We start from the raw sequence: 26,767 nt of genomic DNA on the forward strand, positions 1-26,767 counted from the left end.
TACCACTGTGTATTTTTTAATCTTTATTTTCAGACAATAGCCATTCTGATAAATGTGAGGAGATAGATGTCTCATTGTAGTTTTGATTTGCATTTCACCGGTCATTGGTAAAGTTGAGTATTTTTCATGTATCTGTTGACAATTTGTAAGTTTTTTTTGGAGAAATGTCTATCCAAGTCCTTAGCCTTTTAAAAATTGTATTGTTAGTTTTTTTGAGTGATTGAGTTGTAGGAGTTCCTAATATATTTTGGAGATTAACCCTATATCAGAGATATGGTTTGCAAATATTTTCTCCCATTTCGTGGGTTGCCTTTTTACTGTGTTGATTGTTGCATTTCTATACATTAACAATGAACTATCTGAAAAGGAAATTAGGAAAACAATTCTACCTACAATAGCTCCAAAAGGAATAAAATGCTTAGGTATAATTTTTTTTTTTTTTTTTTGCTACAGAGTCTCACTCTGTCACGCAGGCTGGAGTGCAGTGGTGAGATCTTAGCTCACCACAACCTCTGCCTCCTGGGTTCTAGCAATTCTCCTGTCTCAGCCCCCCGCCCCCCTCCCCCAAGTAGCTGGGATTACAGGTGCACACTACCACTCTCAGCTACTTTTCTGTATTTTTAGTGGAGACGGGGTTTCACCATGTTAGCCAGGCTGGTCTCAAACACCTGACCTCAGGTGATCTGCCCGCCTTGGCCTCCCAAAATGCTGGGATTATAGGCATGAGCCACCACACCCGGCCTTAGGTATAAATTTCATTAAAGAGATGAAAGGCTTGTCTATTGAAAACTCTAAAATAGTGACAAAGAGGTTAAAGAAGACACAACCAAGAAAGACCTATGTTCATGGATTGAAAGATTTAATATTGTTAAAATGTTTCTACTGCACAAATCAATCTACATATTCAATGCAAATACCTATAAAAAATTCCAATAAATTTTTTTCAGAAATGGAGGCAAAATTCTACAATTCATGTAAAACCACAAAAGACCATGAATAGCCAAACTGATCTTGAGAAAGGAGAACAAAATTGAAGGCATCATACTTCCTGATTTCAAAATATATTACAAAGCTGCAGTAATAAAAACAGTATTGTACTTGCATAAAGACAGACATCTAGACCAATGGAACAGAACAGAGGGCCCAGAAATAAATCCACATATATATGGTCAAGTGATTTTCCACAAGGGTGCCAAGGTCACACAAGGGGGAAAGGATAGTCTCTTGAATAAATGGTATTGGGAAAACAGGATATCCATACACAAGGGAATGAAATTGGACCCTTATCTTACACCATACATAAATATCAACTCAAAATGGATTAAAGACTTAAACATGAAACCTGAAACCCTAAAACTCCTAGAACACATACAGGAAAGCTTTGTGACATAGTTCTTGGCAATGATAATATGGAAATGACACCAAAAGCTCAGGCAACAAAAACGAAAGTAAGCAGGTAGGACCACATCGAATGTAAAAGCTCTGTACAGCAAAGAAAGCAGAAGTTGTGTTTTGAATGATTTTCTTCTTTCTGTTAAATCTCCCAGTTTCTGTACTTGTGAACTGAGGGGCAGGTGGTTGGGGGCTGTGGCAGTCAATCCCACTCTTCTACTTTTATTTTTAAAATACCATAGGAGGAAAGCATGGGAATAAAGAATGCTTTTAGTTCCTTGGAAAGGGGCACCAGAAAAGAAATGTATTAGATTGAACCATATAAAATTGTCATTTTTTAGGTAAAAAATGGTTGCATAGCACCAATTTCATATGGGTCAACCTAGTACAGTCAAACTTCTTTAATTCAGACTAATTTGTGGAAGCTTGGTCTGAATTAGTGAAAAGTTTGAATTATGAAATCTTTTAAAAGAGATACAATGTCATTGCATTCAAGTATTGACAGTGACAGGAAACAGGTCAACAAAGAAAGGCTTTCTACAGTCCCATAAGGGAACGACTGGTTAATAGACAATTTGTAATGAGCCTACAAATATGTTGGGTAAAGATGCTTTAATATAGGGTGTATGTACTTGAGAATGCTTAATCAGTTTATTCTTTTGAGTAGCTTTAAATAGTTGCCTTTTGATTTGCATATATGATTAGTTTGCTTGACAAATCCTTTCAAAGAAAGCAACTGTATGGTTGAAGTTTACTTGTCTGAACTATTTCTTATTCCAAAATAGTGGATTCCAAATTAATGATGCTTGACTACTCTATTCCTGACCTTAAGGTTGGACATTAGGTTAATGAAAATCAGTGGAGAGCAACTCTCACAAGTATCCTGGAAGAGGAAAATATACTTGATGGAAATATATGTGACTTGAAAAATGAGGCTGGTTTTCTTGTATGTCTTGTATACTGATTCTGGAAGCAGTTTCAGAAGCAAAGTTCAAACAATGTTTTGGGTAATAGCAGCAAACTTGGAATAAGCCAACAACATCCCACAGAAATGTTTCAAAGAGCAACCCTGATGTGAATGTACAAATTCCATCCATTATGGTTTAAAACCATTCTTTCAGAAAGATATTTATTCATATAAAAACATTTTAAAAAGTTCCTAAATAATAGTAATTTGTCCATTATATTTAAGTTTATTTACAAGTGATTTGATCAATTTTCTGCTTACTTGAAACTCTAGGGAATGCATGGGTGGGAGGAGAGGAGGCAACATTTGGTGACCAGCAGAAACAGAGATTGATAGACTCTTTGATAGAATTGGAATTAGGCATAATTCTTCAGGAGTGCACCTGGGATGCATGGCAAAGTTTATCCTCACAGGCTTCCCTCCTTGGCTGGTATGTCCTTCTTATCAGAGATGGGGAATCTAGAGCAAAACACTGCTCTTCTCTCAATGTAACTTGGTGCCAAATCTCATTCTACTGCTTCCTGTCCCTTCTTCTCTTGCTTTGAAATGTCAAATAGGACTTAAAGGCTGGATAAATCTGATGAGGCTATTACAAGAAATGGACTCAGTTTTCAGTTGCATGTCTCCACTAACGTGGATATGAAATAAAAAAGGAACCAGATAAGATAAAAGCAATTATTTAAAACAACAAACAAACAACAAACTGACCAATGATGGAACTGTTTTCTATCTTCATTGCAGTTACACAAGTATATGCATTTGTCAAAATGCATAAACCTATGCATCAAAAAGAGTAGTTGGACTGTACGTAAATTAGAAACAACTAAATAAACATGAAATAAGGCCAGGCCTTTCCTTGGTAACCTATCAAGCAGGCACCCTGGTGGTGGGTCTTCTGGGTTCCTCTCACAGCTCTGTCATTGCCTGGTACTCATCACCCATCTCTGGCTGCTATGTTCGTGCCCACCAGGTCTGCAGTTTCTGTACTTGTGAACTGAGGGGCAGGTGGTTGGGGGCTGTGGCAGTCAATCCCACTCTTCTACTTTTATCTTTAAAATACCATAGGAGGAAAGCATGGAAATAAAGAATGCTTTTAGTTGCTTGGAAAGGGGCACCAGAAAAGAAAAGTGTTAGATTGAACCATATAAAACTGTCATTTTTCTAGGTCAAAAATGGTCGAATAGCACCAATTTCATATGGGTCAACCTAGTACAATCAAACTTCTTTAATTCAGACTAATTTGTGGAAGCTTGGTCTGAATTAGTGAAAATTTTGAATTATGAAATCTTTTAAAAGAGATACATTGTCATTACATTCAAGTATTGACAGTGACAGGAAACAGGTCAACAAAGAAAGGCTTTCTACAGTCCTATGAAGGAATGACTGGTTAATAAAGACAATTTGTAATAAGCCTACAAATATGTTGGGTAATTGGGTATTTGTGCCTACAAATATGATGGCCCTCTGCCTTGTCCCTGTCACTGAGTGTGATGTCCCTGAAGATGAGGCCGTATGCCCAGCACAGTATCCTATACATGGCAGGAGCTGCACGAAGCTGTTGTGAGATTTGAACCTCAATCTTGCGTGCTGCCATTTTAAGTCAGAACACTCTGATTCTGTCCTTAGCAGAGATTCATTTGTTTATTCAGGCAACCCTTAATGAACACCTACTATATGTCAAGAATGGTCCTAGGAATCAGGGATATAAAAACAAGATGCAGCCCCTGCACTGGAGCTGCTCTGGTGAGAGAGCCAGATGTGTAAACAGAGAATTAGAGCACAGTGTAGTTAGTGCTAATGGAGGCGTGGGCAGAGCGCTCTGGGGGCACGGAGGAGGAATGACTCCCTCAGCCTCACTCATATCCCCCCAGCTGCTCCAAGATGCTTCACGTCACAGTGGCGCCTGAAGAAAGAGGCTTTGCCCAAGGAGAAAACAATGCTGTGTCAGTTCAATGTGTCAACACACATATACACACACACAGGCACAGGTGCACACACATGCACACACAAGCACACACACATGCAGACAAACATGCACACACACACGCACAGATGCACATACACACACACACGCCCTTGAAGGCCTCCTTCCCTCCTGTGGAATGGATTACGCCAGCCCTGCCCCATCATCCTCTCTGGACCACAACTGAAACAGCCCAGGCACTGCTTGATTCAGTAAATGCCCTTGGAGGGTTGGTAGTGGTTGTGGGTGAATTCCTGCATCTCACTACGATCCTTCCCAGAGCCTTTTCCTCACAGGCTTCAGGCAGGGTAGGCTGCCTGACAGTCACCATGGCAACAGGTCTCTCTTTATGCCTTCTACACGTGTAGGGGGCTTCCTTACTGGAGTGGGGGCCCATGACCAGCGCCCCAGCCAAGCCTCAGACTCTGGGTCCACCTTCCTGGGTCATTCCAAGGTCGTTGTCTTCTGCTAGGTATCAACCATGTACGAGGAACAGGTGGAGTTCTCCTTGTCCAGGCCTGACACCCAGGCTTACTGTGGAATTAAAGAGCTGTGGACAGTAGCTGCTCAAAAGGAAGGTGACAGATGAGTTCCTGAACATCCAGGTTGTCAACAGCTAAAGACAAGATGGCCACCTGGAAGAGGAGCTGGGGGACAGTTCTGGACAAATTCAAGTATGTTGATTGCAGGGTAACCAGGATGACACAGACTGAAGTGAGGCGGGAACCAAGAAAGTAGGGATGCACAGGCTGGAGAAGAAAAGTGTCATAGGGAACACATGTGGACTCAATGCATGTTGCATAGGAAAGGGGGTAGGTGCAGTCTGTGGGGCTGTTTTAGCATCAGTGACACGAATGATTGGAATAGAAAAGGCCACCATAATTTCTTCCTCTTCCTCATGTTTTGGTAAAGTCTCCTAAGCACCTAAGCCTTTCAAAGGTGAAAGGGGCTGCTTTTGAGGAGGTGAGCTCCTCGTCTGCAAAGATAATCAAGTGGCAGCTACATGGCCACTGGGTGGGCATCTGAGTATGTGTTGGGGCTTCTAGTGTCCCATCCAAACCTGACTGGCCCCGCTGCTGTCCTGTGAGTAGGTGTGACATGTATCCCATGGTGCTCTCACCTGTAAAATGAGGATTTGAGCTAGGCGTGTCTCAGAACCTGTCTGCTTTACAGCCCTGTGTTCAGACCTCGTTTTCTAAACCTGATCCTGATGACAGAGGCTTAACTTTACAGGTTGAAGGCACTTCCTATTTTTCTGAGCACTTTCACATCCATTATCTTGATATTTCTTCCCCATTACTCTGGAAAGTAAATAGAACAGATCGGATTTCCGGGACAGAGGGGTTGAAGTGGATTTTCCCAAGGTTCCTAGTGAGTTAGCAGCAGAGCCAACTTGGATGCCAGGTCTTGGGACGGCCAGTCCAGCACACTGTCTGCTTGTGCCTGCTTTTACCCAGGTCAGGTTTGCTGGCTTTTCCACCATGGGCAGATGATGCCACAGAGAGGGGTTATCAGTGAGCAGTACCATGCAACATGCAGTGCAGCAGAAACAACAGCTAAGAAAAGTAAGCAGAGTTTCCAGAAATAAAAAAAAATATATATTTCTACATCTGGTTGTCAGTTGTTCTCAACTTTGGAGTTTTCTACTAGGTAAACTTTGAGACACTAAAATGAAGTTGCTAACAATATGTGATGTGAATACATGAGTTCTGTAAAAGTGACTTGTGCAAATGGATCTGAGTGGCATATATGTTGAATAATAAAAATGTGTAATAAATCTTAACTGATCTTCCTTAAAACTCTTAGTGGGAGTGTGGAGATGGGAGGGGTTGGCCAATGGGTCTGCTTAACATTGCATCCAAGCTGCAAATTCAACAGGCAGAATGTTCCTTGGGAAATTGAAACATCAAAGGCTGAATAAGATTTCACTGCTCTGATTCTTTATTCAGGCCCCTGGGAAATAATGTATCCCATATGATGACTCAATAAGCTCTAACATCTTCTCCATGTGCTACAGGAAAGCCCCCTTCTCTGTCTTAAAATCACCATGTCTCCTTCTTTTATTAAGTTCAGTGGGAACAATGAATGCAAATTTGAAACCATACCGTATATATGTATATGACAGACCCTTCAGTGGATTACAACTTTCCATAGGGAAAAATCTAAAGCATTCGGTGTTGGCTTTATCCTTGCCTCCAAGTGAATCGTGATGATAACTAGACTCAGAGCACCTTACTGTTTCTCTCCAGGGGCTGAGATGACATTTTGTCTGCATCACCAACTCTTGGTGAAGTGGGAAGGAGAGAAGGAGAGAACGGCTTTTCTGTTCCACTTAGGCCTGCTCCTTGCTCACCTGTATGATGTGGAAGGGATGGAGGGTCAAGGGTAGAAGTAAGGGAAACTGATGATGGAAGGGTGAGGCTAAGGGTTCATCATGCAGATGTCCCATCTCACCTTTTCAAGAGGCCAGAAGATTTTGGACTGGGTCCTTTTGCTATAAACAGGTCGATCTGTGGTCAAGCTGGACTTAGGAGCAACCTCTGTGGTGCTGATGGTGAGGCACAGGAATCTGGGACCACTGAGTCCCATATGTAAGGTATTCAAGGTACCATGAAGTTCTGGGCATTTCTTAGACACCCCGACCATGGCATTTGACACTTATTCACATTGGATGTTGGAAATGTTGGGCTGGGTGGCAGACGGTGTGTTGCTGGGGTGACAGAGGCTGTGCTGGTTTGTTGGGCCATCCTGTTGGCATAAGCAAAGCCATTCTCCATTTTTGCTCTTCTCACTGAATTTCTGGCTCCTTTTCCTAGATGCTGAAGTTGATCTACATCAGGATAGTCTGGTCTGAACATTGTTGCAGCAGCCCTTGCGGTTGGTCTTTCAGAGTCTGCTTGCTCACTTCTAGGGTCTCAGGCTGTGTGGGCTACCTGGGATGTTTTGGACAGAGCCAGTGTTGGAAAGTTCCATCCTTATGTGGGGCTGAACTACACTTCCTTCCATTGCCCACTGTTGGTTTTAGTTTGTAATCTGGAGCTATATAAGATAGGTCTAGTGTCTCCCATGAGCCACCCCCTCACATACGTGAAGACAGATGCTCCATCTCACCTGATTTCACTTGTCATGACATGGTTTTCAGATCCTTCACTACCCTTGCCATGCTTTCCTGGGTGCACATGAGTCTTTCTTTGCTGTGTTTGCACTATGGTGACAGATGTAGACTCAGAACTACACGGGAAGAGGCTTCTTGTCCTTGGAAGGGCTTCTTGTCCTAGGCAGGAGCTCCAAGCCCTGAGAGGAACATGCCCTTTCTTTCAACCCATGCTCCAGGATAGACAGCCCTGCTCTACCAGCCTTCCTCACATGGAAGAGGAGGAGGCAGAAGCTTCCCAGGGTATACCCCTGAGAGCAGAGCCCCTGCGAGGGCCAGACATGAGACCAGAAGTCGGGACATTGCTCTTGTGACCACAGACCCAATGCCCACGTGATGGAGACATCTATCTTCCCAATTCTTGTGGCCTGAATCCTTCCTGAAATCAATGCAGGGCTCCAGAAGGGCATGGAGTCCACCTGTCTCCCCCTCAATTCCCTCTTCCATGCAGGATATTTTAGATGGCGGGCACGATTGTGATGACCTCAGCACCGAGGTGTGAGGCTGACTCACTCAGCATCTCTAAGCAGACTGAGCTCATTGCAAGCATGGCCAGATAATGTGGGCTGAAGGAGACTGAAGCCTTTTGCTGGGCATCACAGTGATAGCTTCTTAAATGGTGTTGTTGAAACAATCTCATTCATAAAGACGAGCTGTAAGTACAGCAAAACATCGTTCTTTTTCCAGAACTATTTCAGAGTATGTTGCTGAAGTGATGTCGATCACCCATGAATACTTTAGTTTATGTATCCTATCAACAAAGACATGCTTTTAGGTGACCGGAGGACAACCATCAAAGGCAGGAAAGGAACTGATTGAATCCCCAGCCCCCATTTAAGTTGTGCCAGTTGCCCCAGGAATAATCTTTATAGCAAAAGGATCCAGTCCAAGATCCCACACTGTATTTACTTGTTTTGTCTCTATGGTGTCCTTCCATCTGGAATAGTTCCCTAGTCTTTCCCTAATGCTTGGGATCTGGATGCTTTTGAAGACTACAGGCCAACTGTTTTGATGCATGCCCCTCACTTTGGCTTTGTAGGACATTTCCTCATGATTAATTTCAGACCATACATCTTTGGCAAGAGTTTCACAGAAACTTCTCATCGCATCTTATCAGGCGGCACACGATTCTGTTTTGTCTTGGAATGAGGGATGCTGACTTTGATCACTTGCTTGCTGTAGTGTCTGCCAGCCGTCTCCACCATCAAGCTACTCTTTTCCTCTTTGTAAGTAATCATGTGTGGAGATATTTGGAGACCAGCCTTGTTCACTTATCTATTTTTATCGGTATGAGCTCAGGGTTTTATATCTTGTTCAATGGATTGCAACCTATGATCTTCATTATTTATTTATTTTTGCTCTGTTTGCCTCTGAGTTGGCCAGTAGGAGTCCCTCCAGGCTGGCTTCTGTGTGCTTTTCTCATCTTCCCTTCACACTTTGAGCACGTCCTTACTTCTGGCACAACGAGACTTTCCAGGCTCATCTCATAACTTCCTGCACCAGCCTGGAGAGTCCTCGTTCCTTGCAGAGAAGAATGCTATTTAGAAACCCAGATCCAGGAGGTTAGGTGTGCTCACTGGTGTTGGAGTGTCCCTCAGGCCCTCTTGGGGGACAGAGTGAAGAAATATATACATGTATGTTTACATATAGCTATGTGTACACATAAAGTTGCATTCATATTTACATATTTATTTATCTATTTATTAAAAATCCCAAGTTCACATATATACTATAAATTCTAACACCTCAGGATTCACTTTAGGTTTTTTTTTTTTCCCTTTTTATATTTGTGGCTCCCCTCTCTGCCAGCCGGAATCCTGGCTCTAGTCATCTTGAACATATTTCCTTAATTGATAAATCTCCCTATGTGTAACCAGTCTTCCATTGCTGCCATCACTCCTTCCTGGCATGGATGCCCTCCTCATGCAATTTTATCTCTAGCCTGTGCTGGGCTGTCCTCTGCCCTAAGGCAGAAGCCCTCCTCACTCCTCAGGTCTCCACACTCCATGCTCATTGTCTTATGCTGCCCAAGCTCCTCATCTCCGTGGAGCCCCACACACCATGCCGGGTTTAGCCCTGGCCACCCTCTCATGCCTCTGTCACAGCCTCAGCCTCGATATACTGTTGGTCTCCAATACCTCCGTGGGCCACTGCATGTCCCCTCTGCTCTGGCACAGGTGCCTGCTCTTCTAGGTCTCCCTAATGGTTTGCGGATTGAATAGTTTAAGCAGGGAAGGAATAGGAACGAAGGAAGGAAGGAAAGAAGGAAGGAAGAAGGAAGGGGAAGAGGAAGAGAAAGGAGAAGAAAGAGGAGGAGGAGGAAAAAGAGGAAGAAGAAGGAGGAGGAGGAGAAGGAGGAGGAGGGGGAAGAGGAGGAGGAAAAGAATCAGAGGAAGAAGAAGCAGAGGAAGAAGAAGAAGAAGGAGAAGAAGAAGAAAAGAAGACGAAAAGAAGAAGAAGAAAAGAAGAAGAAGAAAGAAGAAGAAGAAAGAAGAAGAAATATGAATAGAGGGTGCTTCTTGGATCCTGAACGGCAGAGGGTGGGTCCTTCCTCCTCTGCTCCACTGAAGAGGTAAGGACTGTCGCCTGGCAAATGGTGGGATGTGCAAAGGCCCCGTTAGCCAGGCAACCTGTATGTTGGCACATTAGGGTAAAATGCAGTGGGGATGGAGGCCGCCTTTGGGTAAAATGTAGATTATCCCATTCTGAGGCACATTAACGAAGTGCTAATTGTGCTTTCTGAATGCAATTTGGTGCCAGTTGCAGGAATAACTCTGGCACCTGCTTGGACTTTAGACTTGCAGATTAACTCACATGGAAAGAGTAGAAAAACAGGGAATAATTTGTTCTCTAATAAGCCACTTGGAAGCCAACTCATTTCTACAGTTGGTGTCAGAAAAGTGCAGCTCAGTGATTGGAACAGGAAACTGTGTATCTGGTACGTAGAGTTCTGTGCTGTATCTGCCAGGACTTGCTGAGCAACTCACCTCACTTTGCATCTACTGGCCTCAAGTTACCTTCCCACTATTTGGGATAAGAATACTTTTATTCAGTTTGGACAAACTGGATCTGAAGAACCCGGTTTTGCATCTGTCACTTATAGTCACATGAACAGCTCTGATAAATACGCCCAGAAGGCAGGAAAGCAGGAAGTGAGTGTCTGCATTTATGAGCAGTTCTCAGGGATGTGATTCTCAAAGTGGGGCCCCCGAACCAGAAACATTGTCATCACCTTGGATGTTGTTGGAGATGTAAATCCACAGGCCCCACCCAGACCTACTGCACCAGAAACTGGGGGTGGGGTCTAGTAATCTGTGGCTTAACACACCCTCTAGGTGATCTGATGCACGATGAAGTTTGAGAAGCACTGACTGTTCTAGGAAGTGTGGATCCATCAAGCAGTGTTTACTGAGTATTAAGTTACTTAACAAATGGTTACTTGGGTCAAACTATGTGCCCTACAATGTGCTAGGCACTATGGGTTGAATAATTAACAAGACAGCCCTCACAGAGCTTATTGTTTAATAAGTGATGCATTAAACAAGCAAATGGGTGTAATGCTGGGAATGAAAAAGCAGGTGCTTGGAGGGCCAACAGTGCAAGGTGCTTGTTTAGGTAGGGCAGTCAGGGAAGGCCACTCAGAGGAAGTGGCATTTATGCCTCAGCCATGCTGTCAGGAAAGCCAGGGAACATTGGCTGGAGGGAGGTGCAATGTAGGGGCGTTTGTGCCAGATGAAGATGGGACTTGAAGCTCAAAACTGCAGGAGCCTCTCCCCATCCTTCCTTGCCTTTTCTGAGACAACCCTGGAGGAGGGGCGGTGGCTCCCTGGCACAGGAACTCTGTTTATCATCTAGCCGAGTGGAGATAGCATCATCATCATTTTCCAGAGGCCAGATATTTGCAATATTAAAAAAGAAATCATGTGATTTGCTGACAGCACGTAATGGGTAATTCGAGGGGCCTTATTATTCCTATACATCATATCTGGCTTGTGACAGGCAGCGAGCTGTCTGGCATAGACGGAGAGCACACATACCTTCAGTTTGGAATTTTTCCTTCCTGAGTGACAACTGACAGCTAAGATCCTGTTTGGATGGGTGGCCTCGAGTCTTCATTAGGGGCCACTTGGTGTTAAGAGATGCAGTTGAGGGGCCCTCTGAAGGTAGGGACTGACTCATGGCTGATTGACCCAAGGTCTCCTACAGAGAGAGCAGCCAGAGATAGCACTCCCACACCTGCTGACTGTTGAGTCGGCGTGGGCAGGGCATGAGGTGTGCTTCTCCTCCTACTGGAGTTGGTCAGAGGCTCTATTTTATAGTTTTGAGATGAGGGCACATCTTCATCACTGAGCAATATTTCTCATTCTGTGTGTGTGTGTGCACGTGTGTGCATGTGTGCATTTTTTTTATCCACTAGGGCAGCATTCTTCACCATTCTTGGGCAGGCATTTGCTTCCTCAGAACAGCATCTGGCAGATAAGAAGACAACTGTGGAATGAATGGATGGATGCATGGATGGATGGGGAACTGCACTGAAAGTCAAGGAGTGCAGGTCTTCAGAGCAGGAGCAGAGTTCACATCCCAGAGAGGACAGCACCCTTGGGCACTTGTCTTGTGCTTGGTTGGGACTGCCCCATTACATTTGGAGACCTACACTGGGGGTTTCTCAGCTCTTGGAAGGGTGATCTCGATGACTAGGTGGCATATGCCTAGCACTGAGCCTGGCACACGTTAGGCATCCAAAAAGCTGCTCTTGCATGACTGCATTCAATCATTATTTTTCAGGTCAGGGATTATTATTTGTAACATATCAACCTTCCTGGGCTCTCCCTGCCTAGTGTAGAGTGGGATGCAGGACAAGGCAAAGCCCAGAGCGGGATGCTCTCCTTCTGTTTACCCCTCCAAGGAATATCACAGATAGTGTTGTGGGGAAAGAGACCCCAGAAAGGATGCAAGAGCATGAGTCTTTCCTGGATTGGCCCAGGGCTTTTCTGTCATTCGCCTGTGCATATTGTGCACATTTTTTTTCTCCTTGGAAAGCAAATATTGCCTTGTCTGTTTGCCTACATCTGGTCTTAGGACACTGCCCAGCTAATCACTTTGAGGCAGTGAGGGGCTGGAACAATTGCCCCTCTTGATCACATGATTGGGAAACTCTGAATATGCCTGCCTTTCCTCTTACCTCTTGGTTATCCTGAAGGAGGCTAGGAAGGCCCATCTGTATAAGGGGGTAGATAATTGGCGTGAGATGAAATAAGTCTGCACAGCATTATTTACAATAGCTGAAAAGCAGAAGCAACCCAAGTGTCCAGTGATACACTGACGGGGGAATGAATAAACAAGATGTGGTAAGTACACATGTGGAATTGTTATCCAGACTTTACAAAGAAGGAAACAGTGACACATGCTACAACATGGATGAACCTTGAAGACATGCTAGAAAAAATAAACTAGTCACAAAAGGGCAAACACTGTTATGATTCCACTTATGTGAGATATCTAGAATGGGAAAAATAATGAAGACAGAAAATAGAAAAGAAGTTACCAGGGACCAGGGGAGGGGAGAATGGGGAGTTGTTGTTTACTGAGTGTGTCATTTCCATTTGGGAAGATGAAAAAGTTCTGGAGTTGGTGGTGGTGATGGTTGCAGAACAATGGGAATGCACTTAATGAATTGTATACTTAAAAATGGTTACAATGGTACATTTTATGCTATATCTATTTAATCACAACTTTTGAAAAAGTCTGCAGAGGAGAGACTTGGTGATATAGTTTGGCTGTGTCCCCACCCAAATGTCATCTTGAATTGTAGCTCCCTTAGTCCCCACACATTGTGGGAAAGACCTGGAGGGAGGTATTTGAATCATGGGGGTGGGTTTTCCCTTTCCCATGCTGTTCTTGTGATAGTGAATAAGTCTTACGAGATCCAAAGGTTTTATAAAGGGCGGTTCCCCTGTACATGCTCTCTTGCCTGCCTCCATGTAAGACGTGCCTTTCCTTCTCCTTTGCCTTCCACCATGATTGTGAGGCCTCCCCAGCCATGTGGAACTGTGGGTCCATTAAACCTCTTTCATTTATAAATTACCAGTCTCAGGTATGTCTTTATTAGCAGTGTGAGAACAGACTAATACACTTGGTGTCGCAAGTTGTGCCTTCTGGATGAAGATGCTAAGATGGAGTTTGGTCTGTGAGATGTTGTTAGGGATCAATACCTCTGAAAGGAAGGGGAGGAAGTAGGACTGAGAAGAGGCAGAAGCTGAATTGAGTCTGTCACGCAGGCCCTCAAAAACCTTGGAAGCTTTGGAGTGTGAATTGCCCATCAGGACAAAATGACCAGGCCTCTGATGCCTGTGCCTCTCAGACCCCTGATGTGGCTCAGTTGAAGCTGACCCTGAAGGAGCTGTCAGTTGTCGGGTGGGGAGGGGAGGGTCTCTACTGACCACAGAAATGGGGAATCTCAGTGGCACTTTGCTGTCTACCACAGTGGGGAGACAGCAGGTCAAAGAGTCCTATGCAGAATGGTTAAGCTGTTGATGCCTTCGTTTAACAGGTTGGTGCCTCTGATACCCTGTCGTGGGGTGAAGTCACTTGCACATCCAGTGAGCAAGTCTAGAACCATCTTTTTCCAACTCTCAGCCCACGCCCCTTGCAGCTTTCCTTGCCAGTCAGTGCTCAGATCCCACACTTGGCTCAGTCGCTCAGCAGTGGGGTAATCAAACCCACCACACTACCTCGTGGAATTTCCAGGAAGATAAAGTCAGGTAGTTTAGCTTTATGCAAATACAATACTCTGAATGACTCAAAAGGAAAAACAGGATTATTCCCAGGTCAAATGGGGAATTGGTAATACAGCAGTAATAATAAATCAGAAATGAATGGATTTGAGTGCTAATTCAACAGGAGCTTCACTAGGAGTGTTTGAGCAGATCATGATTTTTATACTTTATGCCCCATGCATCTGATTTGCCACACATTTGCTGAGCACCTATTAAGTGCATAGGACTCTATGGGATACAGAGAGGGAGATAGGTGGGTCCCAGCCCTGGAGTATGTTCCTTCCCCTGCAGAGGCAGGACAAGCTAACAGCTGCACCAGGCAGCATCTGAGCGAGATGAGGGCAAAGGTGCTGGGCCCTGCATCAGCCTGAGCCCTCCGAAAAGCACTGCTTCCCCACGTTCCACTCAAGGGCCATGAACTGTCTATCGAGCAAACTTTTAATGAAAAATAACAGTTTAACCAAAAAGTCAATATCAATTTCTCTGCCCCAAGTCACAAAGATTTTCAATCCTTCAAACTCCATCTGAGCATCTGTGTCCAGAAGCTCGACCTGCAAGGCCAGCTCTCTCCTCTGCAGACTCATTTCTATCCCACAGCAAGTTGTCACCGTCTGTAAACAGGACTTTCCCGGACACTCCCACAGAATAACAAAAAGGGACTGTGTTTCCTAGGGTGAAACTGGGTGGCCTAAAACAGCAGAATTGTGTTGTCTCACAATTCTGGAGGCCAGAAGTCTGAAGTCATGGTGTTGGCAGGGCCAGGCTCTGGGTTGCTGCTAATCCTTGGTGTATCAGCAGCTGCATGACTCCAATATTGCCTTCATCTTCACATGGAGTTCTCCTTGTGTCCCTGTATCTTCACATGACAGTTGATATGGTTTGGCTGTGTCCCCACCCAAATCTCATTTTGAATTGTAGCTTCCATAATCCCCAAGTGTTGTGGGAGGGACCTGGTGAGAAGTAATTGAATCATGGGGGCAGGGTTTTCCCATGCTGTTCTCGTGATAGTGAATAAGTCTCATGAGATCTGGTGGTTTTATCAAGGGGAGTTCTCCTGCATATGCCCTCTTGCCTGCTGCCATGTAAGACATCGTTTTGCTCCTCCTTGCCTTCCAACATTATTGTGAGGTCTCCCCAGCCATGCGGAACTGTGAGTCAATTGCATCTCTTCCCTTTATAAATTACCCAGTCTTGGGTATGTCTTTATCAGCAGCATGAGAATGGACTAATAGAACTGTATTAGCACACTCCAGTATGACCTATCTTAATTAGTTACATCTGCAATGACCCTATTTCCAAATAAATTCACATTTTGTTGTACTGGGGATTGGGACTTCAATATATCTTTTTTAGGTAAAACATGATTCAAACCAAAACAGGAACCCAGAAAATATATTAGCTTTCTTGCAGACACAGGCCAGGAGTAGTTGGGTGTGTCTGACATGGGGGTGTTTTTCTGTGACAGTGTGTGTAAGGTACGTCATAGTTCTAAGTTGATGGAACACCAGAATCTGCAGACTTTGCCAAACATTCACATTGAACTACTATTTATGTTTTTATTTTCAAGCCAATTATTTAAGTACAATTGGCCCTTGAACAATATGGGGTTTAGGGGTGCTGAACACCCCCACATAGTTGAATATCCAAGAATAACTTTCAATTCCCTAAAACCTTAACTATTAAAAGTCTACCGTGGACTGGAAACCTTACAAATGACATAAACAGTTGATTAACACATTTTGTATGTTATAGGTACTTTATACTGTATTTTTACAATAAAGTAAGCTAGAGGAAAGATATTGTGATTAAGAAAACCTTGAGGAAGAGAAAATGTATTTACTATTCATCATCATAACATTTTTATCCTTGTTATCTTTACATAGAGGAATGGGAGGGGTTGGTCTTGCTGTCTTGGGGTGGCAGAGTTGAAAGAAAATTCATGTCTAAGCGGTCTTGTGCAGTTCAAACCCATGTTGTTCAAGCTCCACTGTAAAAGCCTATGCCTTGATGATGGCCTCAAGCATAGTTGGGACATTCTTGCCTTTCAGACTAGGATGCTAAATGTAGCAAACACTTTATTGAGGGAAGGCCATAATTAAAGAAACACTGTCCCAAGAACTGAGCTGGGAAAAGGAGCAGATTTAATGGGTTTGTTCCTTTTGACCTGCTGTGGGTATTTGCTGGCATTTTGTTTTTAGTAGCATAAATGCTTACCTATCTCAGCTTGTGATTATGTCTGTGTATTAGTCCGTTTTCACGCTGCTGATAAGGACATACCCGAGACTGGGAAATTAACAAAAGAAAGAAGTTTAATGGACTCACAGTTCCACATGGCTGGGGAGGCCTCGCAATCATGGCAGAAGGCGAAAGGCACCTCTCACGTGGTGGCAGACAAGAGAAGAGAAACTGTGCAGAGGAACTCCCCTTTATAAAACCATCAGATAGTGTGAGACTCATTCGCTGTCACAAGAACAGCACGGGAAAGACCCAGCCCCATGATTCAATTACCTCCTACTGGGTGCCTCTCATGACACATGGGAATTGTGGGAGTTATAATTCAAGATGAGATTTGGGTGGGGACACAGCCAAACCATATAAGTGTGTGTGTGCATGTTGTGTGTATGTTAGGATGTTGGTATTATTCATTTCCATTTCTACTTCTTGTTGGTGTGTGAGGTGTGAGGGGGTACATAGGGAAGATACCATGCATTTGAAAGCTCTCTATTAAACAATGAATGTCAAAAACTACATGGAGGCTGGCAGACATTTTGTCCCTCAGTGAAGGACACACTCAATGGTGACTGAGCAGAGTGGTGCTGACTGTACCCCCTGGCCATACCCCTGACCCTGGATTGAGCAGATCTCTAACCTGGCTGCTGCTTCTTTCCAGGACACTCCTTCCCTGTTCCCAGGAGATGCCCTGGCTCAAGGGCACTTTCCAGAGCGGAACTTTCTGCTGCTTCCTAAAGTTCTTCCCGACCTAGTTGCTAAGCAATGCTGGTGCTCACCAGAGGGGCTGCTCCTGCTCTGGGCATGGGTTCACCATCCCATCTGCAATTTAAATTCCCTGACAGGCAGAGGCAGCCGAGCTGTTCACTGGAGATTGCAAAAACTTAGATTGAAATACAGGGAATATCCAATGCCTCGAGCCCTTCATAAATTTTCCTTTGATAGTAACTGGGAGAGAGATGAGAAAAGAGGGAGTGAGAAGGTGCCAGAGAGGGGAAAGCATTGCAATTTAGACCTACACACTGGTTTTACCTTTGATCAGTGTTCTCCATTCCCTCTTTGCCCCAGTGTGTGCTTACTCTCAATCTTCTCTCCGGACTTTCTGGCTGTCTCCATTCATCTCCCTTGTCCCACCTTGTTAGTGAGCTTCTGGGCATCTCTTTTGCTTTTCCCATGGCTGTCTGGACATGAAGAAGCAGGGACAAAGCCACTGACTGGTTAACAGGACCACACAGGTTCCATTGTGGCCAAGTCCCCAAGGGCCCCTCTCCTGGGGCAGCCTGCAGCCCTCCAGGGCCTGGCAATGAGAAGCTCCCTTGGCAATGCCCAGAGCTACAGCTGTCTTGACAATGGCTGGACAGCCTGCTGGGGCCCCAGCTGAAATTCTTGGGGGCACCCAGGCTCCTCGGAGCCCAGCAGAGCCCCAGGGGAAGCTGTGCCCCTCAGCCCCCTGCAGCTGATTTGTAGTGAAGGAGGTGTGGAGTTGGGCTACACCATCTCTTCAATTTCCCAGATCAGATCCATGAGGCATCAGAATCAGGCACTGCCAAGGAGCTTGCAGAATCTGCCTCACTGGAGATTGGATTCTGGGATTAGTTCTCTCCTTCAATCTTTCTCCTCTCCCATTTCACTCTTTGGGTCCTGTCCTTTTAGTCTCAGTGTCCTCCAACTTAAAAAAAATCGTCTTACATTTAATTTTCTCCCTATTCCTCAAACACCACTCTTAAGTTATTGGGCATTCCAGGTTCTGCCAAGGAGATGGACTGACAGCTGGGCTCAGGACCTTGCAGTCTAAGGTAGATAACGGTGACCAAAACTGGCTCATGGAGACACTGGCTATTCCCACTGACACACCACCCTTGGGCCCTGCCTGGTGGCCTGTGGACAATAGAAACTGGCCTTAAGGAGCCTTCAGCCTTCAACTGGGTTATTTGTGCCTAGTGTGCTGTAAGATTAGGGCTGACAGACAAAAGTACAAAGATCTTGAGTGTTGAGGGAAGTTAAGAAGAAATGAAGCCATTTTACACTTACTAGGGGGGCTATAATCAAGAAACAGAAGATAACAAGTGTTAGTGAAGATGTGGAGAATTTGGAACCGCCATACAATGCTGGTGGGAATACAAAATGGTGCAACCTCTGCGAATAGTTTGGCAGCTCTTCAAATATATAAACACAAAATTACCGTAGGATCTGGCAATCCTACTGCTAGGTAGATCCTGAAAAAAAATTGAAGGCAGGGATGTTTGCACATCAATGTTCACAGCAGCATTATTCACAATAGCAAAAAGGTAGAAGCAACCCATGTATCCATTGAGGGATGAATGGATAAGTAAACTGTGGTATATCCATACAATGAAATATTACTTAGTCATCAAAAGAAAGGGAATTTTTATATATGCTACAGCATGGACAGACTTTTTGAAAACATTGTACTAGGCAAAATACGCCAGACACAGAAGGACAAATACCGCATATTCAATTTATATGAGAAACCTAAAATAGTGAAATTCATAGAGACAAAGTAGATTAGAGGTTATCTGGGGATGGGTACAGAGTTTGCACTGGGGATGATGAGACAGTGGTGATGGTTACGCAATATGGTGAATGCACTTAATGTCACCAAATTGTATGCTGACAAATGGTTAAAATGATAAAAAATAAGTTATGCATATTTTGCCATAATAATAAAAAAGAGTGGCATGAGGCAGCCAATGCGGTGAAGGGGAGCTGGGAGGAACGCCTCCTATGATAAGAGGGAGGGTGGGGAGGGCGGAAGCAGCCATCAGAATGTCTGTGCTGAAAGGCACCGGCCTTGCTAGTGGGGAGGGCAAAGGGACACCACGTGTGGAGATGAGGCTGAGAAATAGGAGTGAACGCTGAGCGTGAGTGTGAGTCCGTGCCACATGTGATGTCAGGAGAGGGCGTGAGTTATGCAGGTTGCCAGGTAGAAGTGAGTAGGGTCCTTAGAGAGCCTGAACTCCTACTCTTAATCTGCAGATAACAAAACCAAGACCCAGAGATTTTCCCAGGGTTTGGAAGGAAAAGAAAAAGGAGGATGAGTGTTTGGTCATCCCATGGGGGGTTTGATTTCAGCCAAATGACATTCCTCCCAGGCCCTTTCCAATATTAGTTTCAAATGAAGTTCTGGGGAGGAGCTGATGGGGGGCAATGGAGATGACTTAAAAGGCAGCGCTGGCCTGGAGGGTGTATTGATCAGGGTCTGCAAGTGTTTTTGTCCAGCCTTCTCCTGCCACCTCCCTAGTTTCCATCTCCTGCCACCTCCCTAGTCCTTCCAGGGCATCAATCGCGCCCCCACCTCTGTTCCAAATGGAGCCTTGGAGACCTGCGGCTGTAGCATGCTCTGTCCCTGTGGACAGGAGAACAGGGGGAGAAATAGGCTGGAGCTGCTCACCTGAACAGCTTGACACCAAAGAATGAGGAGCTCAGTCCAGATATGAGGGTTTGGAGAAAGCTTGCTGGTTGGTAGGTGGTATTCTCAGAGCTGCAGGTGGAGGACGGGACTCTCAGCATCCATAATGCCCCTGGAGCTGGAATTGTGACTGGATTCTCTCTCACGGTGTCCAGTGGTTTGTCTATGTCTCTCTCCTCCTCATATTTGCCTTCTTTCTCCACCTGCTCCTGTCTTTCCAGTCCTCCCTACAGCAAGCCCCAGGCAGCGGTTTCTGAGGCAGGCGGCCATGGATGGATTCCAGCCATATTCAAAGCCACTAGCCCTGTTTTCTCAGGTGAGCCAGACATGCTGTCTTCCACCATTTGATCTTTATGCTGCTCATGCATCTTGTTACAAATAGCTCAACCTTCCCCGTGTTGACTGCAGCGCTGGGACATTACAGTAATGTGCCCATTCAAATCAAGTGGATGCAAAGATCGCTACAGCAGCTTTTAGCCACGGAACATTTAGCCTTCAATAATAGCATTTCGGGTCCTTCAGGGACATTCCTCTGCTGATGCACCTGGGATGCCTTTTTCCTCCTCCCCACCACAACCCCCAGAACTAAGGAGGGGCAAACATGACTTTTGTTGATGAGGAAACAGAAATTCAAGTAAGGGAACATCATGCAGAAAATGAGAGGGTTAGGCCTGATAGGACCACGATGATCATGATAATAATAACAACAATAATTTTGTGCACTACTATGCTGCTTACTGGGTGAAGGAATTTACTTGCATTGGGGTAGGTTTTACATCTGCAGTTTCTGGATGAGGTCAGTGAGGCTGAGGGGGTCAGTAGCTGTCCTAGGCACAAGGAGAATGCCACCTTATAGTTTGTTCACCAGTTCTTCCCAAAGCCTATGCTTGTGATCTGACAAGGAAAGCAACTCAAGGCTGTCTCCACGGACATTCTAAAATCAGAGAGAAGCTTCCTTTCCCTGCTGCCTCCACGGCCCCATGCTAGGACCCTCCGGCTGGTGCTGTCCAAGGACCTCTTCCCTGGTCCCTCCTGCCTTCCTCGAGCAGTATTCCCCTCACCCCCATCCTGCTCCAGCCTCAGCCAGTAACCTTGGTGGATTTTCACTGAATATGTTGCCTCCACCACCAACAGCATTTTTATTTGCACATCCTTGGGGATGCCTTGCCTGGAGGAAGGAGTCTGTGGGATTATCCAGAGGTAAGAGGGAAACACTGCGCAGTGGGAGTCCCAGCAGGGGCGAGGAGCAGGGGAGATGGCCGGAGGCTCTGTCTCCACCCTCCTCTTACCACTGCCCATTTCCAGGGAAAGACAACACAGCCAGAGCAGGGCAGTGGCACCACGGCTTGCTAATGCTGTAGCATACCTGGTACCTCAGTGAATTTTCCAGGACATGAGAGGCCCATGTAATAAATAGGTCAGGAAACTGAGCCACAGAGAGGACACGGGACTTAGCACAGGGGAAAAGAGTGGTTGAAATGGAACCAGATTCCAGGAGGCCTCATTCCCAGTCCTGTACTCTTCCTGCAGAGACACCATGCTTTGAACCAGGCTCGAAGTTGCCAAAGTGAACATTTTAAAACTTTTCCCAGGGCTCAAGAGATGGCCGAGTAAAATCTCCAGACACTGTGGCTCCCACAGGCTCCTTATTGGGCCATTCACTTCATGGGCACAGTTTGGTGGTTGGGGTGAGAGGAGCTTCGTGGAGAGGACAAAGGATGGGGAAGGAGCCTAAATCCCAAATGCAAGGATTTTGTCCTAAATCCCAAATGCAAGGATCCCCTCCCTTTCCTCACAGAGTTCAGGTAGCTCCTCTTCCTTCTCCTCCCAGGTTCTATTCCCTCCTGTCTGAGTCCTCAGAGCACCCCGGAAGGGGGAGGGCCTCTGGTTGCTTTCGCGGCGGCAGGCTTTTCTATGCCGGTTTCTCTGGAGGGTGCGGGTGGTTGCGGGTTCCAAGCTCGGGCTCTGAGCCGGGCCAGGCGCGCGCTTCCTAGTTCTAGCAGCAGAGGGCGCGCCTGTCATTGGAGAAGGAACGGCGCGGCCGCAGCCCCTTCCTCGTCGACCGCGTCGACTCCTGGCTGCCTGGGGACCGGCGCGGGAACCCCGGAGCAGTAGCTTTGTGGAGGGCGACCCAGGTGGACGAAAGAGCTCGGCACACCGTGTGTCCCCAGGCCCGCTTCCTCCGTGCGCCTCTGTCATCCGCTCCATCTCCGGGAAGCAAAGGGACTTGGGGTGTGGCACAAAGAGCAGGGATGCAGTGGCCGGGTCACTTGGATGGTGTCCTCATCTGGGGCCAGGCCACACCTAGGCCTCCCCACACGCTGTTCCTATAGGAGTGCCACCAGGACTCACTCCAAAAAGGAATGGACGGCGAGGGTTTGTAAATGGGACAGCACCCTGGGAGTGCAAAGCCTGGGACCGGTCCCGGTGGCCTTGGCCAGTCCTGGAGCCTCTATGTGCCCAGTTTCTGTGTAATGCAAAGACACTGAATGAGGAGATGGTCCCTAAAACCCCTCCCAGGGCCAGCATCTGGGATCTCATGCTTACATCATCTTGTCCTTCCTTTCCATGGACTCTGCCTGTTGGACAGAGTCCACTGACATGCACCTGCCAGAGCTGGGTGGGGAGGGGCCAAAGTTGTCCTCTGTGAAGTCATATGAGAGGCCTGAGAGCAGCAGGATCGGTCCTCCTGTGTCTCATCTCGCGTTCTTCCTGCTCACAGGAAACAGAATCCCTACCAAGTTTCCATCCTAGAGACAGTCGATGTGACTCATTTCATCCCCTGGTGGTCTTGGTTGGCCGCACTCATTGGGTGCAGCACCTCTGATGTGGGAGGCAGGGGTCGGTGGAGGGGAACCGCTTCCTCCACCGGGGGCCAGGTTGTGGGAAAGGCTGGGAAAACACACGCTCTGGAGCAGGCTCTTCTGTGACCTACCTTGGGCACATGGGAGAAATCCTTCAGCATTCCTGAACCTTAGCCAGTCCATGAAACGAGAGGCTGGAGATGGTGTCCACATCCCTTTGCTGTTTTGATGTCTGCACTTGGTGAATCCTGGTCAAGCACACCTAACCTCTGCCTCTCTGGAGAAGGGAAACGAAGGAGGAGGAGGCAGGGGGGAAAGAGACCATTTAGGAGGAGAGCGGAAGTCAGAGGGGAGAAAGGTGGATGGGAGGATGCAGTGGGTGGATTTGCACCTGCTCAGAGGTGGGCAGCTGAGCTTTGAGGAATGTGCTTCCCTGCACTGCATGGCGTGAGATGCTCTGTGTAGGGGATGGGCGGGAAGCGGGGGGTTCTGGTGAATTAGGAGAATATATCTTGGTAGAAATCCAAGTGTGCTCTCAGTCCATCCATCTAGACAGGATATAACCTCTTAGGACACTCAGAAACTGAAAATAGAGCATGTATGGCTCTGGAAGCAAGCCTCTGTGTGTGTGTGTGTGTGTGTGTGTGTGTGTGTTTATAATGTGCAAATGCACAAGCAATAGAAATACAAGCACCATGCAGATTGCATAGGTAGGCATCATCAATAAACATTTATTCGGCACCTACACTCAGAAACTCACACACATTTACAAGCCCAACATATCCTGCTATACACATGTACAAAAAAGACCACATTGACCCCTAAGGCAAAGAACCGTTTGCTTGAAGAAGCTTCTCTTACAAGATATTAATAAAATACGCAGGCACATTTTAACTTTAAAAACTCTGGAGAAGGAAAGAAGGAGGGTGAAGAGATGGGGCTGGAGGGAGGAATGGGTAAGGCAGGCCTAATCACAAAGTACTTAGCCCATGCGTCTGGGCCTCTCTGTAAGCACCATATTTCACGATACCTTCAACCTGATTTTCCAACTCATTGAAAACACTTGCCAGCTGCTGCTGAGTGACTCCATTTACTGTTTACATGAGCTCACTCTAACAGGGCCCCTGGAAGGTAGTCCCTAAGGAGAGCTATGGGTGGAAATGGAGTTGGAGGCCCTAGATCTTGGAATTTTGACTGGGGAATGGGAGAAGGGAGAGTGGGGTAATCACCCAGGAGGGAGAGGGTGGGGCAGGCCAGGAGGGATGGTGAGAGTCTCTGGTAACTTCCATGGGCACATCTTGGATAGGAATTCTTTGTGGTGGGTAGTGTAAACTTTTTTCCACCTCCATCACCCCACATGCAGACTCAAATATACAGACATGTGAAATGACATTCAGGGATTTCATAGTACCTCACAGGATGGCTCCCAGGAGCTGGTCCTCTTGCAGATATGTTAGCTATCTGCCTCTGCATTGATGAGCAGAGTGTTCCCTTGCAAGACCCCATCTGTCGTAAACACCACCCCCATGGGTCTGCCATGATTCCCTCTGTTCTCTCCTCTCAATCACTGTAATGTGGGTCCCTAATGCTGCAGGCTGCTCCTCTCCCATTTTCCCCTCCTGTCCTTTTTTTCTGTCCTCCTCTGCCCATGACAGAAGCTTCTGGAAGAAAGAGAAGGCTCTCCTATTAGCACATTTGTATGAATAGATGGGTTTGACAGGGTGCTGGCATGCTGAAATGACAGATAATACTCCCGGGAGGAACCGAGACACTGAGCAGCTAAGTTGTGATTAGAAAGCATGGGAGAATTTCCAGGAAGGTGAAGGCTGGCTGTTCCTGGTGAGGCATCTGGGGACCTTGTCAGCCACAGGTCAGATACTGACCCCTTCGGCTGGTTAATTCGGTCCATTCCCATTGTAGCCCATAATCAGTCCACAGTCTGGGATCAAAGTTTAGCAAGTCCTCCATGTTTTTCCCACAGAGACAGGGGACCTCAGGACCCCACTATTAGAGACCCCTCAATCTTTGCCTTCAACTCTGAAGCCAGACCCAGATCTGTACGGGCTGAGAGAAAATCTTCAGGGAAACCTTTTGCCTTTGTAGCCATGCAAGTTGCAACCCCAGGCTGTGGGGCTGGGCTTCTCCATCTGGTTATGTGGGGATCTCATCATCAGAACTCATCTATATTACCCAGATTGGGTGACTCTGGATTAGCCAGGTGGTGTGGAGGAGGCCTGCTCTTTCCCCGCTCCCTCCCTGGGGCATCTGCCTTCAAGGTTTGATCTGCTGTCGGCCCCTCCTCCTTGCTCCTAAGCTCCCAAGCTCCCTAACTTCACTTAATCAGCTTCCTCTGCTGCCTCTCATTTCCAGCAGGGTGTGGCTGTGCTGGGAAAGAGACTTGGCCTACAGCCTCACAGTGATTCAGAAGATGCTGGGTGAGGACCTCTGTGTCCCTGCTCCAAGGACCCTGAGATGACCCATCCCAGGACACTCAATCCTGCCTGCAGATGCTAGGCTCTGAGGAGATGCCTGCTATAGCACCAGCATATTCTGCAGACATGTTTTGAAATGTGTTAATAAATAACTGGAGAACAGTATCTATACAATTACCTAGATTTGCCTGAACTTTACAGGGCAACTAAACAAACAGACATACGTTCGCAGAAAGGCCACAGTAAAGAAGACAAACCGAGGCTTGGTCACCCTGAGGATCAGCAGCCGGATCTTTTTCTGAAACAAATTTCCTGCTAGAGAGTCCCTGATCTCTGTGATGCAGTATTTCCCTAGTTTTTATTTCTACTTCAACGAGGCACCTCAATGTCAGTTTCCTTTGGGAAAAGAAAATCAAATGTCCCCACAGCTTTTGCCCAATTGTGACGGAAAATTTCAGCATTGATTGTCTGTCTGGACTCTTGTGGGGAGGAGGCCAGTGGGTCTAGTAAGACCCTTAGCACACCTGGGCTGTCTAGCCTTAAGGAAACCAGACCTGCCAGGAAAGCAGAAAAGCTATGAAGAGATTTTTCTCTGCCTTCCTCGGGGGACAATCTTCCAGAGCAACAATGCACCACGTATTTACAGAAAACTTATTATGTTCAAGGTGCTGGGAGAAGCTAGTTGCAGATACTTAGAGCAGTAAGGCTTTAAGTTAGACATAAGGAAGGACTTCCAGCTATTGGTATTGATATAGTAGGACCCAAGCTTACTTCACAGCTTGCATCATCAGGGAAGGATGAGATCATTCTTGAGAACATTTTGAATAAAGGCTTAGAGGGACTGAATATTCAACGATCCTGTTAACATTTCTCCCGGTCCTCCTCCTGCTTTCCAGGATGATACTGATGTATGATTTTTACTTAAAGCCCTCCCCCATCCCCACAGACACACCTGGAGCCTGGCAGGCCTTGGCATCAGTGGCTGTTGTCATGGCGGGCAGAGCTGAGGTGACCTCTGTGACTGCCCTGGGCACAAGGACTGTCATTCTGTGAATCCTCCCTAAGCCCGCTGGCGGGGCCCCTTTGCTGCCACTGCAAGTCAGGTTTCCCAGCTCAAGTAAATTCTGGAGGGGATTGACCTAATTTCCAGAGTCTAAGGGGTGACAAAAAGCCCCAGTCAAAACTCCTGTAAGTGGGTGATAAACAGTCTCTATTAGAAAAAATAAATAACATCTCCAAAGGAGAGCAGGCTTCCTAAGACCCCCTTGCCTTTCAGAGAGACAGCTGTCTCCTGGGAGGAGGACTCCCTGAGCCTCCCGCTTCTGCCGCTCCAGAGGAAAGGTTTGCCTTGCTGTCTCCCTGCAGCGCTAGCTGCTCACCATTTTCACGGACAACCGCAGCCTCCTGATGGACCCCACAGCAGGAAGAGGCTGTGGGAGAGGTCTCCACCCTTCAAGGTGGGGCTGACAGTGGTGCTTGGCCTTTAGAGTTGAAATGTATTGGTTCTCTGCCTTGGGAGGAACAATCACTCTCTCTCTCTCTGTCTCTCTCTATTTCTGTCTGTCTCTCTCTCAAACACACATACACATACACTGAGACAGCTATCATCATACCTAATTT

At 46.3% G+C, this 26,767-nt stretch overlaps 1 long non-coding RNA gene across 1 annotated transcript in view; it reads left to right on the forward strand.

The window, feature by feature from the left end:
- The window catches only part of LOC134810493 (uncharacterized), a 38,923-nt gene extending 13,615 nt beyond the window's left edge, over window positions 1-25,308 (forward strand). The window contains exons 2-6 of the long non-coding RNA XR_010158737.1: window positions 2,633-2,789; window positions 4,795-4,996; window positions 5,780-5,887; window positions 8,516-8,702; window positions 25,086-25,308. This is a non-coding gene — a long non-coding RNA (uncharacterized LOC134810493). The remainder of the gene's footprint in view (window positions 1-2,632; window positions 2,790-4,794; window positions 4,997-5,779; window positions 5,888-8,515; window positions 8,703-25,085) is intronic.
- Window positions 25,309-26,767: the final 1,459 nt, after the last annotated feature.

Source organism: Pan troglodytes, chromosome 6, assembly GCF_028858775.2.
Source record: "Pan troglodytes isolate AG18354 chromosome 6, NHGRI_mPanTro3-v2.0_pri, whole genome shotgun sequence".
NCBI lineage: Eukaryota > Metazoa > Chordata > Mammalia > Primates > Hominidae > Pan > Pan troglodytes.